General features: G+C 44.4%; 1 protein-coding gene across 6 annotated transcripts in view; it reads left to right on the top strand.

The window, feature by feature from the left end:
- Window positions 1-14,656, top strand: part of DIDO1 (death inducer-obliterator 1) — a 92,960-nt gene that overhangs the window by 8,359 nt on the left and 69,945 nt on the right. For 4 of the 6 annotated variants that reach the window (XM_056547832.1, XM_056547829.1, XM_056547830.1 and 1 more), the window contains exon 2: window positions 10,059-10,161. The gene's annotated coding sequence lies outside the window, so the exon portion shown is untranslated. Of the gene's footprint in view, window positions 1-7,345; window positions 7,441-10,058; window positions 10,162-14,656 lie in introns of all 6 variants that reach the window. The other 2 variants (XM_056547831.1, XM_056547828.1) reach the window with 1 other exon arrangement.

Below are 14,656 nucleotides of genomic sequence, written 5' to 3'. Positions count from 1 at the left end.
TGGACAGAGGTGTCAGCAGAGAGCACTGTGGACAGACAGAAAGGAAATTCAAAAAGAAAAGAACTTACTAAAGATCATAACAGCAGCTAAGTACTGGAAGGATTAAGATTTTTAATAGAAATAATTTACAAATCTGTTTAACTTTATGGCACCAGTTGATTTGGAGAAAAAAAATTACATTCGAGTGGAGTGTGGTAAAGCCACAGCCAAACTTTCATTTTTGCATTTTCATATTTTCCTTCTTCCCTTTTAAAATCATAACTTTTATTTTTCCACCTACAGACCCACATGAGGGCTTGTTTTTTACATGACCAATTGTACTTTGTAATGACATCTTTAATTTTACCATAACATTTACCTCAAAACCAAAAAAAAAAATTTTAACCGCAAATTTATAAGGAAATTTTGGGGGTTTGGTATTTACGCAGTGCACTTTATGGTAAAATGGTACATTATCTTTATTCTGTAGCTCAATGCACTTAAAATGATACCTAATAGTTTTTCTATTGGACTTTTTTTCTCACAGAATTGGTATGCATAAAGGTGTCAGTTTCTGACCCCTCTAACTTTTGTTGTCCCTGTATATAGGAATGCATGAGGGCTCATTTTTTAGTCTTTAGTTATTACCACTACCATTTCTTTTTTGATCACTTTTTATATTAAAAAAAATTCTGATGTGATTAAAAATCTGTATTTTTTGGTACATTGCCTTTTATTATTTTTTTTAACCGTTTAGGATCACAAACACTATGTTAATAGTTTGCACAATTACGCACACAGCGATATATTATGTTTTTAACACTTTTGTTGTGTTTTGTGAAGTAGGGAAATAAGGGTGATGGCATAGCATTATACAGTATGATCGGCGATCCACTATTATAACCTGGCTAAACCAAGCTACATCTGTGGATCGGCGGAAGGACCGTCCTGCCACTTTAGCTCACTGAGCCCCTGCAATCTCGACTGAGCTACCGGCAACCTTCATTTTCTATTCAGGCACCGTAATCGGCATTGATCACTGTGTCTAAATGTTTAATTGACAGGCAGCACCCTTTGTTTATTTGAGAACACATGCACATCCTTTTGGGAGTGGGAGAGAGCCGTCTGGTCACCTTTTTAAAATTGCAGCTGGAGGCACACTATGGGTCGAGTCACTGGAGAATCTGCAGCATAAAATACGCTGCAGATTCGTTGGGTGACCCTACCCTTTAGGAATTAAAAAAAAAAAAAAAAGTAATTTCACTTTGTGATTATATCTTTATTCTGTAGGTCAAAACGATTACAGCGATACCCAATTTATATAGGTTTTTTACAACTTTTTAAAAAGTGTACTTTTTTTATTAATAAAACGAATAAGCTTAAAATTGTCCTTCTGACCCCTAGAACACTTTCATTTTTCCGTATATGGGGCTGTAGTTTTTATTGGTACCATTTCTCTTTTAATTTGACTTTTTAAGTAGTCATATTGTATTTGTGAATCAATATAAAATTTATTTGGAATATCAATTTTCCTTACAAGCAGAAAGTTTCAAAGTTAGAAAAATTCAAAATTTTCATGACATTTTGTGATTTTTTTTCCACCAAGAAAGGATGCAAGTAACGACAAAAATTTACCGCTATGATAAAGTAGAATATGTCACGAAAAAACTGTCTTGGAATCGGAATAATCATTAAAAGCGACAGTGGCCAGAATTGCAAAAAAGGGCTCAGTCCTTAACCCCTTAAGGACGCAGGACGTAAATGTACGTCCTGGTGAGGTGGTACTTAACGCACCAGGACGTACATTTACGTCCTAAGCATAACCGCGGGCATCGGAGCGATGCCCGTGTCATGCGCGGCTGATCCCGGCTGCTGATCGCAGCCAGGGACCCGCCGGCAATGGCCGACGCCCGCGATCTCGCGGGCGTCCGCCATTAACCCCTCAGGTGCCGGGATCAATACAGATCCCGGCATCTGCGGCAGTTCGCGATTAAAATGAACGATCGGATCGCCCGCAGCGCTGCTGCGGGGATCCGATCATTCATAACGCCGCACGGAGGTCCCCTCTCCTGCCTCCGTGCGGCTCCCGGCGTCTCCTGCTCTGGTCTGTGATCGAGCAGACCAGAGCAGGAGATGACCGATAATACTGATCTGTTCTATGTCCTATACATAGAACAGATCAGTATTAGCAATCATGGTATTGCTATGAATAGTCCCCTATGGGGACTATTCAAGTGTAAAAAAAAGTAAAAAAAAATGTAAAAGTAAAAAAAAAGTGAAAAATCCCCTCCCCCAATAAAAAAGTAAAACGTCCGTTTTTTCCTATTTTACCCCCAAAAAGCGTAAAAAACATTTTTTATAGACATATTTGGTATCGCCGCGTGCGTAAATGTCCGAACTATTAAAATAAAATGTTAATGATCCCGTACGGTGAACGGCGTGAACGAAAAAAAATTAAAAAAGTCCAAAATTCCTACTTTTTTAATACATTTTATTAAAAAAAAAATTATAAAAAATGTATTAAGTTTTTTATATACAAATGTGGTATCAAAAAAAAGTACAGATCATGGCGCAAAAAATGAGCCCCCATACCGCCGCTTATACGGAAAAATAAAAAAGTTATAGGTCATCAAAATAAAGGGATTATAAACGTACTAATTTGGTTAAAAAGTTTGTAATTTTTTTTAAGCGCAACAATAATATAAAAGTATATAATAATGGGTATCATTTTAATCGTATTGACCCTCAGAATAAAGAACACATGTAATTTTTACCAGAAATTGTACGGCGTGAAAACAAAACCTTCCAAAATTTGCAAAATTGCGTTTTTCGTTTTAATTTCCCCACAAAAATAATGTTTTTTGGTTGCGCCATACATTTTATGATATAATGAGTGATGTCATTACAAAGGACAACTGGTCGCGCAAAAAACAAGCCCTCATACTAGTCTGTGGATGAAAATATAAAAGAGTTATGATTTTTAGAAGGCGAGGAGGAAAAAATGAAAACGTAAAAATTAAATTGTCTGAGTCCTTAAGGCCAAAATGGGCTGAGTCCTTAAGGGGTTAAAGGACAAGTCTCACAGTAAAAAATTGTTCAGCTTTAAGAGCAGAAGGAGAAGTTATATAGGTTTGTAAATCACTTCCATTACCAATGCTGCTTAGAAACCATCTTTATCTGCATTCTTCTGTCTGACAGGAAATTCAGCTGTTCCAGGTTTTCATGACTTGCGACCCCCTATTCAGGATGTTAGCAGCAGCATCCCAGGGCCGTGACGTGACAATTACCCAGAAAGCCCCTGTGCTGCAGAGAGCTCCCTGTGCTCGGCCTTAGCCACTCCCATCTGATGAATATTCACACTGTCCTCCCTCTGTTCTGCAGTGATTGGCTGAGCAGCACTGCCTATATGCCGGCTGATTCAGATCATAGCAGCCCCAGCAAACGGGCTGATTCTCTCCCCTCTCCTTGCTAATGTTTTTACACTGAGAACAGAGGAGAGGGGGGAGGTGAGGGAGCTGCCACACTGAGAGCTGGGGAGAGAGGGATTTACGGGGCTAGAGCTGAGGAGGAGAGGAGTGCAGAGCAGGGGGGAGGTGATTGTGCCAGTGTAAACCTGTTTCACTGAGAGAAGCAGAGGGGAGGGAGTGATTTTACAGTGTAAAACTGCAGCTTCAACTCCAGGGTCCCTCTCTCTGAGCACTTAGATTACATTTTGTTTCCTCGTGGCCACCCTGCTGTATAGGGCCATGATTGGAGCTCAGTGTTATGTGGGAGTGACTAACAAGTTAGGGGTGGTAACAAGCTGTCTGCTCAGGCAGCTGAGAGCAGGAAATGAGAGCAGTGCATGCAGGGAAATGTCTTTGAGATCACAGGCATAGCCACCATAACCAGGAAGTAACTGGAATTTATGAGCTGAATAGCGGGTAAATGGTGGCAGAAAAAAAATCAGTCACAGTGTGACCTCACGCTCCGCCCCTCAATGCAAGTCTATGGGAGGGGGCGTGACAGCTATCACGCCCCCTCCCTTAGGCTTGCATTGAGGGGCAGAGGCGTGACGTCACACGCCGCCGGCCTTGTGGTCGCGGGTAATCGGACCCGGAGCGAACACGCTCCGGGGAGTGATTACAAACGGGGTGCCGCTTGCAAGATCACGGGGGTCCCCAGCGGCGGGACACCCGCGATCAGGCATCTTATCCCCTATCCTTTGTCTAAGCACCGGAGAACCCCTTTAAAGGGGTTTTCAAAGTTGTACAACAGCCATAGAGTTGTATAAGGAAAACACTTTGCACTGAAAGACTTGTTCTTTCATTCTAGAAAGTACTGAATTACAGTCTTTTTAGTGATAGATATTTAGTATACGGAGAGATGTATCAAGCTGTCCTATAGCTCAGCTTTACTTTTCCAGAGCAATATGTAAAATGAAAGCTGAGCTCATTAGGTGTTATTGGCAACAATAAGAATCTCATAAGACAGCTTGATAAAACTCCCCCATAGGTTTGGTCATGCTTGTGCAGTACGAAGGTCTGGGGCCCGCCAGTCTCACTGAATGGGTGGGTCTGGCTGACGTGTGTAAATAAGCTTTAAACTCAGTGGGTGAAATTTATTGTTATAGTAAGAGTCTCCCAGAGTAACCAAAGTTCATCTGCTTTAATATATTAATGAACTAAAATGAAAGCTGAGCTGTGATTGGTTGCTATGGACAACAGTCATTCTTGCTAAAAGACAAATTGATGGATCTTACCCCCCCCCCCTAATCTGCGTACAGCACTACAGGATATAATACCAGTGAAAAGGTTGGACACTTTAACTAAATGGTTTCTCTTGTCGAGTATGTTCTGTGCTACTCTGTTTGTTTATGGGGCTGCCAAAGATGGTCAAGCTTTGTACTCTGCTATACTTAGCAGTGAGTTTTTGTTCTAAGTAGGGCTGGGCGGTATGGCCCAATATGTGTATCACAGTATTTTTGTAACTTATGGCAGTTTCACGGTGTATAACGGTATTCTCCCCCCCAATTATCAGCCCAGCGCTGTCCCCATCGGGGTAAATACTACATATCACCTGGAAGCGCTGCCCTCCTTGTCATTCTGTTTGTTGCGGGCCACCGGCGCTGACACTCTATACCAGTGGTCTTCGACCTGCGGACCTCCAGATGTTGCAAGCCTGCAACTCCCAGCATGCCCGGACAGTTGTAGTTCAGGCAACATCTGAAGGTTCGCAGGTTGAAGACCACTGCTCTATACTGTATGCTATGCCCGGGCTGCAAAAGAGCTGCGCTGTCCCCATCGGGGTAAATACTCGCATATCACCCGCAATTGCTGCCCTCCTTGTCCTCCTGTTTGTTGCGGCCGCCGGCGCAGACACTCTACTTTATGCTATGCCCGGGCTTCAAAATGTAAATATAATAAACTTTAACGCATGTTCCGACGTCGGCCTTACGCTGGGCACGTGAGCGTCGGACAGCTGTCAGCCTATCAAGGCCGCAGCGATGTCCGCCTCGGCCGGTGATAGGCTGAGCCCACTGTCCTGTAAGAAGCCGGCTTCTTACATGACAGTGCGCTCAACCTATCACCGGTCAAGGCGGGACATTGCTGCGGCCGGTCATAGGCTGACGGCTGTCCGATGTTCCTTTGGAAGCTGGTCCGGACCAATGGGGAAGGGGCGTTTATTTTTGTTTACCTTTACCAGCTCGGGCATAGCGTACAGTATAGAGCAGTGGTCTTCAACTTGCGGACCTCCAGATGTTGCCTGAACTACAACTCTCAGCATGCCCAGACAGCCTTTGGCTGTCCGGGCTTGCTGGGAGTTGTAGGTTTGCAACATCTGGAGGTCCGCAGGTTGAAGACCACTGGTATAGTGTCAGCGCCGGCAGCCCACAACAAACAGGATGACAAGGAGGGCAGCTCTTGCTGGTGATATGTAGCATTTACCCTGATGGGGCCAGCGCTAGGCTAATAATTGGGGGGGGGGGGGAGAAGCAGAACAGTGCTCGCGGGTCACATATGATTAGTTCCAATGTGGGGACAGCGCAGCAGGCTGATAATTCATTCCCGAGGGGGAGGGGCCAAACCGCTATGGCAGTATGGGGAAAAATTAATATCGTGCAGGACAAAAATTTCGGTATTCGGTATGAACCGGTATACCTCCCAGCCCTAGTTTTAAGTTTCACTAAATTCCCCATGTGTAGCTATTTTAGCTGTGGATTTAACCCATTGTAATGTCATTGTAGAGATCAACTGCCAGCGTGTGTTTATATCAAAGGGGAGAGCTGAAGAGCCTCTGCTAGGTACTGAATCCTGTCATTTGTACTGTGCTGCTAAAGTGCGATATACAGAATTGATGCATTGCAAGTCTATGGGACTTTTGGCAGTTCTATACCTGTATAGCTGATGTTTTAGCAGATAAGAGATGACAGGATTAATTTATTAGAGCTGGATGCCTGGATAAAATGAAAGGTACCCTTTTAAATGTAGAATCTCCTGTAGCCTAATCACTGTTGCCCCTGGAAGTCCTGACTTGTACAATCTGCCTTCACATAAGCCAGATTGTACAAATATTTTAAAGAGAAACTGACAGTTCACTCATGCTAAAACCAGTGTATTGTATTTTAGTGCAAGTGATGGGTCACTTAAATCCGATCGGGCGGTGCAGTCATGGGTGTGGAAATTTAATAAAAAATGACTTGTCTACGGCACTAAAACTGAGCAAAATATACTTGTCCCTCATGACGATCCACTTGTCTGGACCAATTATCGCTTTTACACTAATTTTTTCATCCTCGTCCTATAATAGCCATAAATAACTACTATAATGATACCTTTTTAATTTTTAACATATTCTCCGATCTAAAAAAAAAAAAAAAATCGGTGAATTGAAATAGTAAAAGATAATTTTGCAGATTTGGTGGTTTTTCTTTTCTATCCATTTACCTTGTGGTTGAGCTAACATGTTGTTTTGATACTTTAGACTGGCTGGATTACAGCAGTGCCAGATCTGTATAGTTTCCATCGTGTTTTGCTAATTTAAAAGAATTCAGAGCTTTTTCGAATTTTTTTTAATTGCCAGTTTTTTTTTGACCCTGTAGCTTTAAAAAAAAAAAAAAAAAAACAGGCTGTATGAGGGCTCCTTTTCTGTTTTTTGTATCGGTACCATTTTGGTATTGACCTGACTTTTGCTTTTTAACTTTTTTTTTCTGGGATGATATAAAAATAGCAATGCTGTAGTTTGGTAATTTTTTTTTACATTTACGTCATTTAATATTTAATAATACCGTAATTATATTTGTTATATTTTAATAGTTCGTACAATTACGCACGCAGCTATACTAAATGTTTATTTTATGTTTACATGTTTTTTTTCTTACATACAGACTGCTGAGCGCCTCCGCGCTAGTCAGGTCCGGCGCCTGGAATTGCATGCTCTGGGCGTCGGGCGATAGGAATTCCACATCACTGAGTTATGTTGGTAAGTACCTTTTTATTCCATATACACCCCAGCGCGCATTGGAGCCAGGGAGCTGGCTGTACAGGCTCCCCTGCCTCATTTATATTCTGCCCGCCCCCAGCTTCATTATTTAAATTGTTTACTTACATCACTAGGATGTGAGAGCCAGTGAAGGGAGACAAGTGCTTTGCTCGGAGCAGAGGGCAGGCGCCAAAGCCCTGCTACACCTGAGCAGAGTGCTCTTCTTCCCCGCCAGTTCTCTTGTCCTAGTGACGTGAGCTTGAACAATTTGAATAATAATAATAATCGGGAGTGGGACGTTGGCGGAATATAGTTAAAGGGGTACTCCTGTGGAAAACTTTTTATTTATTTATTTTTTATTTTTTAAATCAACTGGTGCCAGTAAGTTAAACAGATTTGTAAATTACTTCTATTTAAAAAAAAGTCTTAATCCTTCCAGTACTTATTAGCTGCTGAATACTACAGAGGAAATGTATTTTCTTTTTGGAACACAGAGCTTTCTGCTGACATCACGAGCACAGTGCTCTCTGCTGACATCTCTGTCCATTTTAGCAACTGACCAGAGCAGCATATGTTTGCTATGGGGATTTTCTCCTACTCTGGGCAGTTCTTAAAATGGACAGAGGCGTCAGCATAAAGCACTGTGTTCCAAAAACAAAATCATTTCCTCTGTAATATTCAGCAGCTAATAAGTACTGGAAGAATTAAGATTAAGTAATTTACAAATCTGTTTAACTTTCTGGTACCATTTGATTAAAAAATAAATAAATAAATTAAAATCCACCGGAGTAGCCCTTTAAGGCAGGGGAGCCCAGCAAGCTGGCTCCCTGCCTCCAATGTGTGCTGGGGAACATTAGAAATAAAGGTACATACCAAAATAACTTTGCACCTCCCGAACGGATTCAAGTCAGTGACTTAGCATTTTAAAGCTGTTCACCCTCACTATAATCCAGTATACTGGTTTTAGTGCAGGTGAACTTTGTCAGTTTCTCTTTAAACACTATATGGCTCTTTTGGTTGAAATTGTGCCCTTTTGCAAGATCATTAATGGGGTATCCCAAATTAATGGACGGTGTGCCATCTACTGCATGTGCTCCTCACTTAGAGCTGGGTCCCGTTCCGGAGATGGTGGGGTCCCAACGGTCAGTCCCCCCTGTGATCAGCTATTATCCGCTATGATGTGGATAGGGAATAAGTTAATTTTGGCTGCAGTACCCCTTTAACCCCTTAAGGACGCAGGACGTAAATGTACGTCCTGGTGAGGTGGTACTTAACGCACCAGGACGTACATTTACGTCCTGTGCATAACCGCGGGCATCGGAGCGATGCCCGTCTCACGCACGGCTGATCCCGGCTGCTGATCGCAGCCAGGGACCCGCTGGCAATGGCCAACGCCCGCGATCTCGCGGGCGTCTGCCATTAACCCCTCAGGTGCCGGGATCAATACAGATCCCGGCATCTGCGGCAGTGCGCGATTTGAATGAATGATCGGATCGCCCGCAGCGCTGCTGCGGGGGATCCGATCATTCAGAACGCCGCACGGAGGTCCCCTCTCCTTCCTCCGTCCGGCTCCCGGCGTCTCCTGCTCTGGTCTGTGATCGAGCAGACCAGAGCAGAAGATCACAGAAAACACTGATCTGTTCTATGTCCTATACATAGAACAGATCAGTATTAGCAATCATGGTATTGCTATGAATAGTCCCCTATGGGGACTATTCAAGTGTAAAAAAAAAATGTAAAAGTAAAAAAGGAAAAATCCCTCCCCCAATAAAAAAGTAAAACGTCCGTTTTTTCCTATTTTACCCCCAAAAAGCGTCAATTTTTTTTTAATAGACATATTTGGTATCGCCGCGTGCGTAAATGTCCGAACTATTAAAATAAAATGTTAATGATCCCGTACGGTGAACGGCGTGAACGAAAAAAAAAGAAAAAAAAGTCCAAAATTCCTACTTTTTTAATACATTTTATTAAAAAAAAATTATAAAAAATTTATTAAAAGTTTTTTATATGCAAATATGGTATCAAAAAAAAGTACAGATCATGGCGCAAAAAATGAGCCCCCATACCGCCGCTTATACGGAAAAATAAAAGTTAAAGGTCATCAAAATAAAGGGTTTATAAACGTACTAATTTGGTTAAAAAGTTTGATTTTTTTAAGCGCAACAATAGAAAAGTATATACTAATGGGTATCATTTTAATCGTATTGCCCCTTAGAATAAAGAACACACGTCATTTTTACCATAAATTGTACGGCGTGAAAACGAAACCTTCCAAAATTAGCAAAATTGCGTTTTTTGTTTTAATTTCCCCACAAAAATAGTGTTTTTTGGTTGCGCCATACATTTTATGATATGAGTGATGTCATTACAAAGGACAACTGGTCGCACAAAAAACAAGCCCTCATACTAGTCTGTGGATGAAAATATAAAAGTTATGATTTTTAGAACGCGAGGAGGAAAAAATGAAAACGTAAAAATTCAATTGTCTGTGTCCTTAAGGGGTTAATCAAGTCACAAAACCCTATTTTATAATCTTCCAGAGAAATTATTGTTTTATTCATTACATCTGTTCAGTGTCAATAAGTTTGTTCCCCCCCCCCTTTTTTTTTTTCTTCCAGTACAACACCCTTTGTGCGAAGTGTTAACTCTTAAGAGAAAAGCTTACATGCCATTACTGTGATCTTCAGGATGGATCAAGGCTAATGTCTCTATGAAGTCCAGGTAAAGCTTGTATCTGTGTGATGCTTACATATACTTTATTGGGCTTGCTTTTTGTTAGTCAGTTTATTTTCTTGCAATGTAGTACATTTAAAAAAAAAAATCATTTAAAGGGGTATTACAGTGAAAAACAATTTTAAAAAAATCAACTGGTGCCAGAAAGTTAAACATATTTGTGAATTACAAAGAGACCAAAATAACCCAACCTGTGCTCTGCTCACTAAGATGAAAAAGTGGTGGTGGGATTTTGGGAAACCAAATAACACCTATATGTGCAAGACGTGCACGAACAATAACCCCAAGAAATTAGATGTGTGAATAAATAGATAACTTAATGTGAAAATTTTTTATTCAATTCATGGTTATAACAACATATTACACTTAAGGAGATTTTTTTTTACACTTACCGTAAAAACCACGGCCTTCAACACCGCGTTTTCAACCGCTACACCGTCAAACGTTGCGGCATGAATTGGGGTGGCAAAGTGGGCCCTGAGAGTCTGTCCAGTAGCCGAAAGGGAACGTCTGCCACGAGCCGAACCACGTCAGCGTACCAATAGCGTCGGGGCCAATCCGAAGCCACCAGAATTGCCGAGACTCCTTCCGCCTTGTTTCCTCAGCACTTGGGAGATAAGGGAGAGTGAACAGAGACCAGGGAATGACAAGAGCGTCCTCCGCGGCTTGTGCCTGAGGATCTCGCGACTTTGCCACGAAGGCCGTAACCTGTCGGTTCAGGCAGGACGCAAAGAGGTCCACGTATGGAATCCCCCAGCGATCGCAGATGGACTCGAACACCTCCGGCTGAAGAGACCACTCCCTGGGGTCGGGGGAGGAGCGACTTAGAAAGTCTGCTTCCCAATTTTCCACCCCTGGGATGTGGATCGCCGATATGGAGGGAACCAGAAGTTACTCCCAGTGCAGGAGACAAAGGAAGATGGCCCGGATCTCTAGGACATTGATGGAAAGACGGGTTTCCCGAGGGGACAAGCGGCCCTGGACCGTCCGGTCCAGAAGAACGCGCCCCCCCAACCGAGGAGACTCGCGTCCGTCATCAGGACCGGCCAGTTCAACGGAAGGAACGAGCGACTGCCCAGGAGGAGAGGAGAGCAGAGCCACCAAAGAAGCAACTGGCGAGTCGAAGTGGACAGACGGATCCATCCCAGGGGAGATCCGTCCCAGGGAGACAGAATGGCCCACTGAAGCGGGCGGCAATGAAACTGAGCGAACGAACCGCCGCCATGGCCGCCACCATTTTGCACAGCACTGCCATGCAGGAGCGATTGGACGTCTCAAGAGGCGGACACCGGACAGAAGAGCATTCTTGTCCGGAGGGAGGAAAACCCGGGAACGAACCGAAGGCCTAGAAAAACCAGAGACTGGGAGGGAGTGATTGGATTTCTCCTCGTTGATCCCCTAGTCAGTCTGCAGGGTGATGTGGACACTCTCCTCGTTCTGGACCAGGGACGGGGCCTTGATAAGTAAGTCGTCCAGGTAAGGGAGGACAGACACCCCTTGAGAGCGGAGGATGGCAATGACAGCCGCCAGGACCTTGTTAAAGACCCTGGGGGCTGTGGCCAGGCAGACCTGTGCCTAATTAGAGAGGAGCAATGTGACAGTGATTCAATTCGTCACGAACCTCGCGGCTCGGCGTTTGCTGACTTTAGCCTGCATAAATTAGTTCAGCTTTCAGGTGCTCCGGTGGGCTGGAAAAGGTGGATGCAGTCCTAAGAGATGCTTTCCTAGGACTGTAGACACCTTTTCCAGCCCACAGGAGCACCTGAAAGCTGAACTAATTCATGCAGGCTAAAGTCAGCAACTGCCGAGCTGAGAAGTACGTGACTAATCGAATTATTGTAACTTCGCTCATCTCTATGCCTAATAAAAAGAGGGGGCAAATAAACCTCTATGCTGAGGACACTGCTGTATTAAAAAGGGGGATAAAAACATGTGAAAAATAAATGTTAATACACACTGTGGTACAAGTGAAGTCAGCCTATATAGCAGTTTGACAACCTTGACAAAGCCCTCGAGCGAAACGTGTTGGAGATACGGAGTGGTGTGGCTGTTTAGTTCTTAGACATCAGGTTTGCCAGCTTTATTACAGGTTGTTTAAATCTGGCAAACCTGATCTGTAAACTGCCTAGTTGAAATTTTCAGTAGATTAAAGGGGTACTCTGGGGGAAAAGAATGTTTTCAAGTCAGCTGTTGTCAGATAGTTATACAGATTTGTATATGACTTTAATTTAAAAATGTAATCACTCAAGTACTTATCTGCTGCTGTACACTACAAAGGAAGTTGTGTATTTCTTTCCAGTCTTACCACAGTGTCGCAGCGTGACGTGATGCAGGTGACTAAAAAGCTGAGTATATGCAGATGGACGGGTGAGTATGTCTCCTCCCGGCACAAGATTTAAGGGGTTAATATCTCTTTTGGCTATGGGCAATTTCAGGGGTAATTGGCCTATCTTTATTGGGGTTTTAACTAGGGATCGGCTGATATTCACGATTTTTGACGTTATCGGTATCTGCAATTACCTTGCCGATAATCCGATAATGTCCCGCCCCCACCGCACGCCGCCCCCATTGCCTCCCCTATCCCTGGTTTTATAATTACCTGTTGGGAATTGGGAAGGCAATGGGGCAGCGGGGGGGGGATGGCTGGGGGGCAGTGGCGGTGTGCGGTGCGGGGGATGGCTGGGGGGCTGCAGCGGTGGTTGGGAGGACCCCCGGACAGGCAGGGGGAGAGAAACGGGTGGTGGCGGTGGTCTCTGATTCAGCCAAAGCCGCTGCAGTTCATTAATTTAAAGCGCCTGCTTTAAATCAATGATCTGCAGCGGCGGCTTGGGGGGTGGAGAAATAGCCGATAACTTATACCGATATTCCGGTATAAGTTATCGGCTATCGTCCTGAAAGGCCACAGATTATCTGTTTCGGCCCTAAAATAACGATATCGGTCGATCCCTAGTTTGGACTCCCACTGGTAGTCTGACCAGCTCCCTGTACTTATTTTCCCACAGTCATGGCTCTCTGCTCCTCCGGCACTGTGCCGACCGGCGGGAGCCATAATGGCGGTAGGTAGCTCCGCCTCTCTTCTTCCCTACTTCAGAGCGGGATTCTGAGGGTCAACGGTGGGCTGATTCTCTCCCTGCTCTGGCGGCGCTGCCTTCGGAGCACCTGACAGGGAAGGGTCTGTGCCTCTACTACGGAGCTTAGCTCCGCTCCTCTCCGTAGCGAGGCCTCCGGACTCGGCACGATGCAGGGGTCATTGGTGTTATTTGGGATGTCAGAGGCTGTTTCCTCTGACTCCCTGATTTTTTGGACCGTAGTCCTAGTCCTCTAGCCCGCTGGCCCCTTCCCAGCCGGGCACCGTTTTCCCTCTCCCGTCGCTGGAGAGACACTGACTCGGAGCATAGCTCCGCCCCCATCCTCTCTCCTTTTATAGTGGGACCCGGCAGTTTCCCTGTATCTCCTCATCCAGTGAACAGGTCACTCTCAAAGGGCCAATCTTCTGCTGATTTCTCAGACCATTTTAGTGGCTTTTGTGCCCTCTTGTCTATAATTGCATTTTGAATTATTTTCCATGCACACTTGTGATCTCGGGGAACACAAAATGACAGCCTTCGCCTGTACAGCTCCACTCTGGTGTACTGTCTGCTCTTCCGAGTTTTATCTCGGATATGCCCCTACCTGGGGACCATAAATTAAATGGATAATTTTTTATTTTTTGAGAACTGGGGCAGATTTCGAAGTATGCTTCCATCGCCCCATGCATTCACCCAGCAGAGCAGTATCTTCGGGGAACAGTACACCCAAAAAATAATAAATAGTAAAAAGTCTGCTAGAAGTCATGCCTCTGCTTTCGCCAAGGTTCTCACTCTGTCGGACATATGTGACTCTCTGTGGTGGGTCGTGCCAGGGATTTCATGATCCTTTGGAAGTTACCGGGGTTACAGTCTGGACTGTTTTTTCTTTCTCCTACTGGTTGTCATGTCATGTTTGCCAGGTCCGCAGGTGTTTTTGATGTGTACGTACGTTATTCCCTCTTCCACAGGCTGCCACAAGGCTCCTAAACCTCCCCGATCTCCCAGGATGATGGGGATTCTATTCATGGCTTCTAGGCTTCACTGTCATTCCACATGTGTCAAAGGGGCACAGTTATGGTCTGTCTGACTGATGTCCCCTTATCACCAGCGCCTGGAGGGTCACTCATTATGCCAGACTGTTGTCTGCACAGTTTCCGCTGCTGTCAGTCTTCCATTTCTGGGCTGCCGTGTGTATAGCTGTGGCTTCCCGTACCTCACAGTTGGTGTAAGGGCTCTATCAGAGGGTTCCTGCAGGCACATGGGTCTGCTGCCAGTCATTAGTCTGCATGGTCTCCTACACCACTGGGTCACCCATAAGTTGGCTGCACTCCTGTGCTCCACTGGCTATGGAAGGGTTTGAAGGAGCATCCCTTTGTGCTCAGGAATCCTCCACTTGGCACCTGGGCGGCTGTCTC

Source organism: Hyla sarda, chromosome 12 (genome assembly GCF_029499605.1).
Source record: "Hyla sarda isolate aHylSar1 chromosome 12, aHylSar1.hap1, whole genome shotgun sequence".
NCBI lineage: Eukaryota > Metazoa > Chordata > Amphibia > Anura > Hylidae > Hyla > Hyla sarda.
The sequence above is the reverse complement of the archived record's forward strand: the minus strand, read 5'-3'. Positions and strand labels throughout refer to the sequence as shown.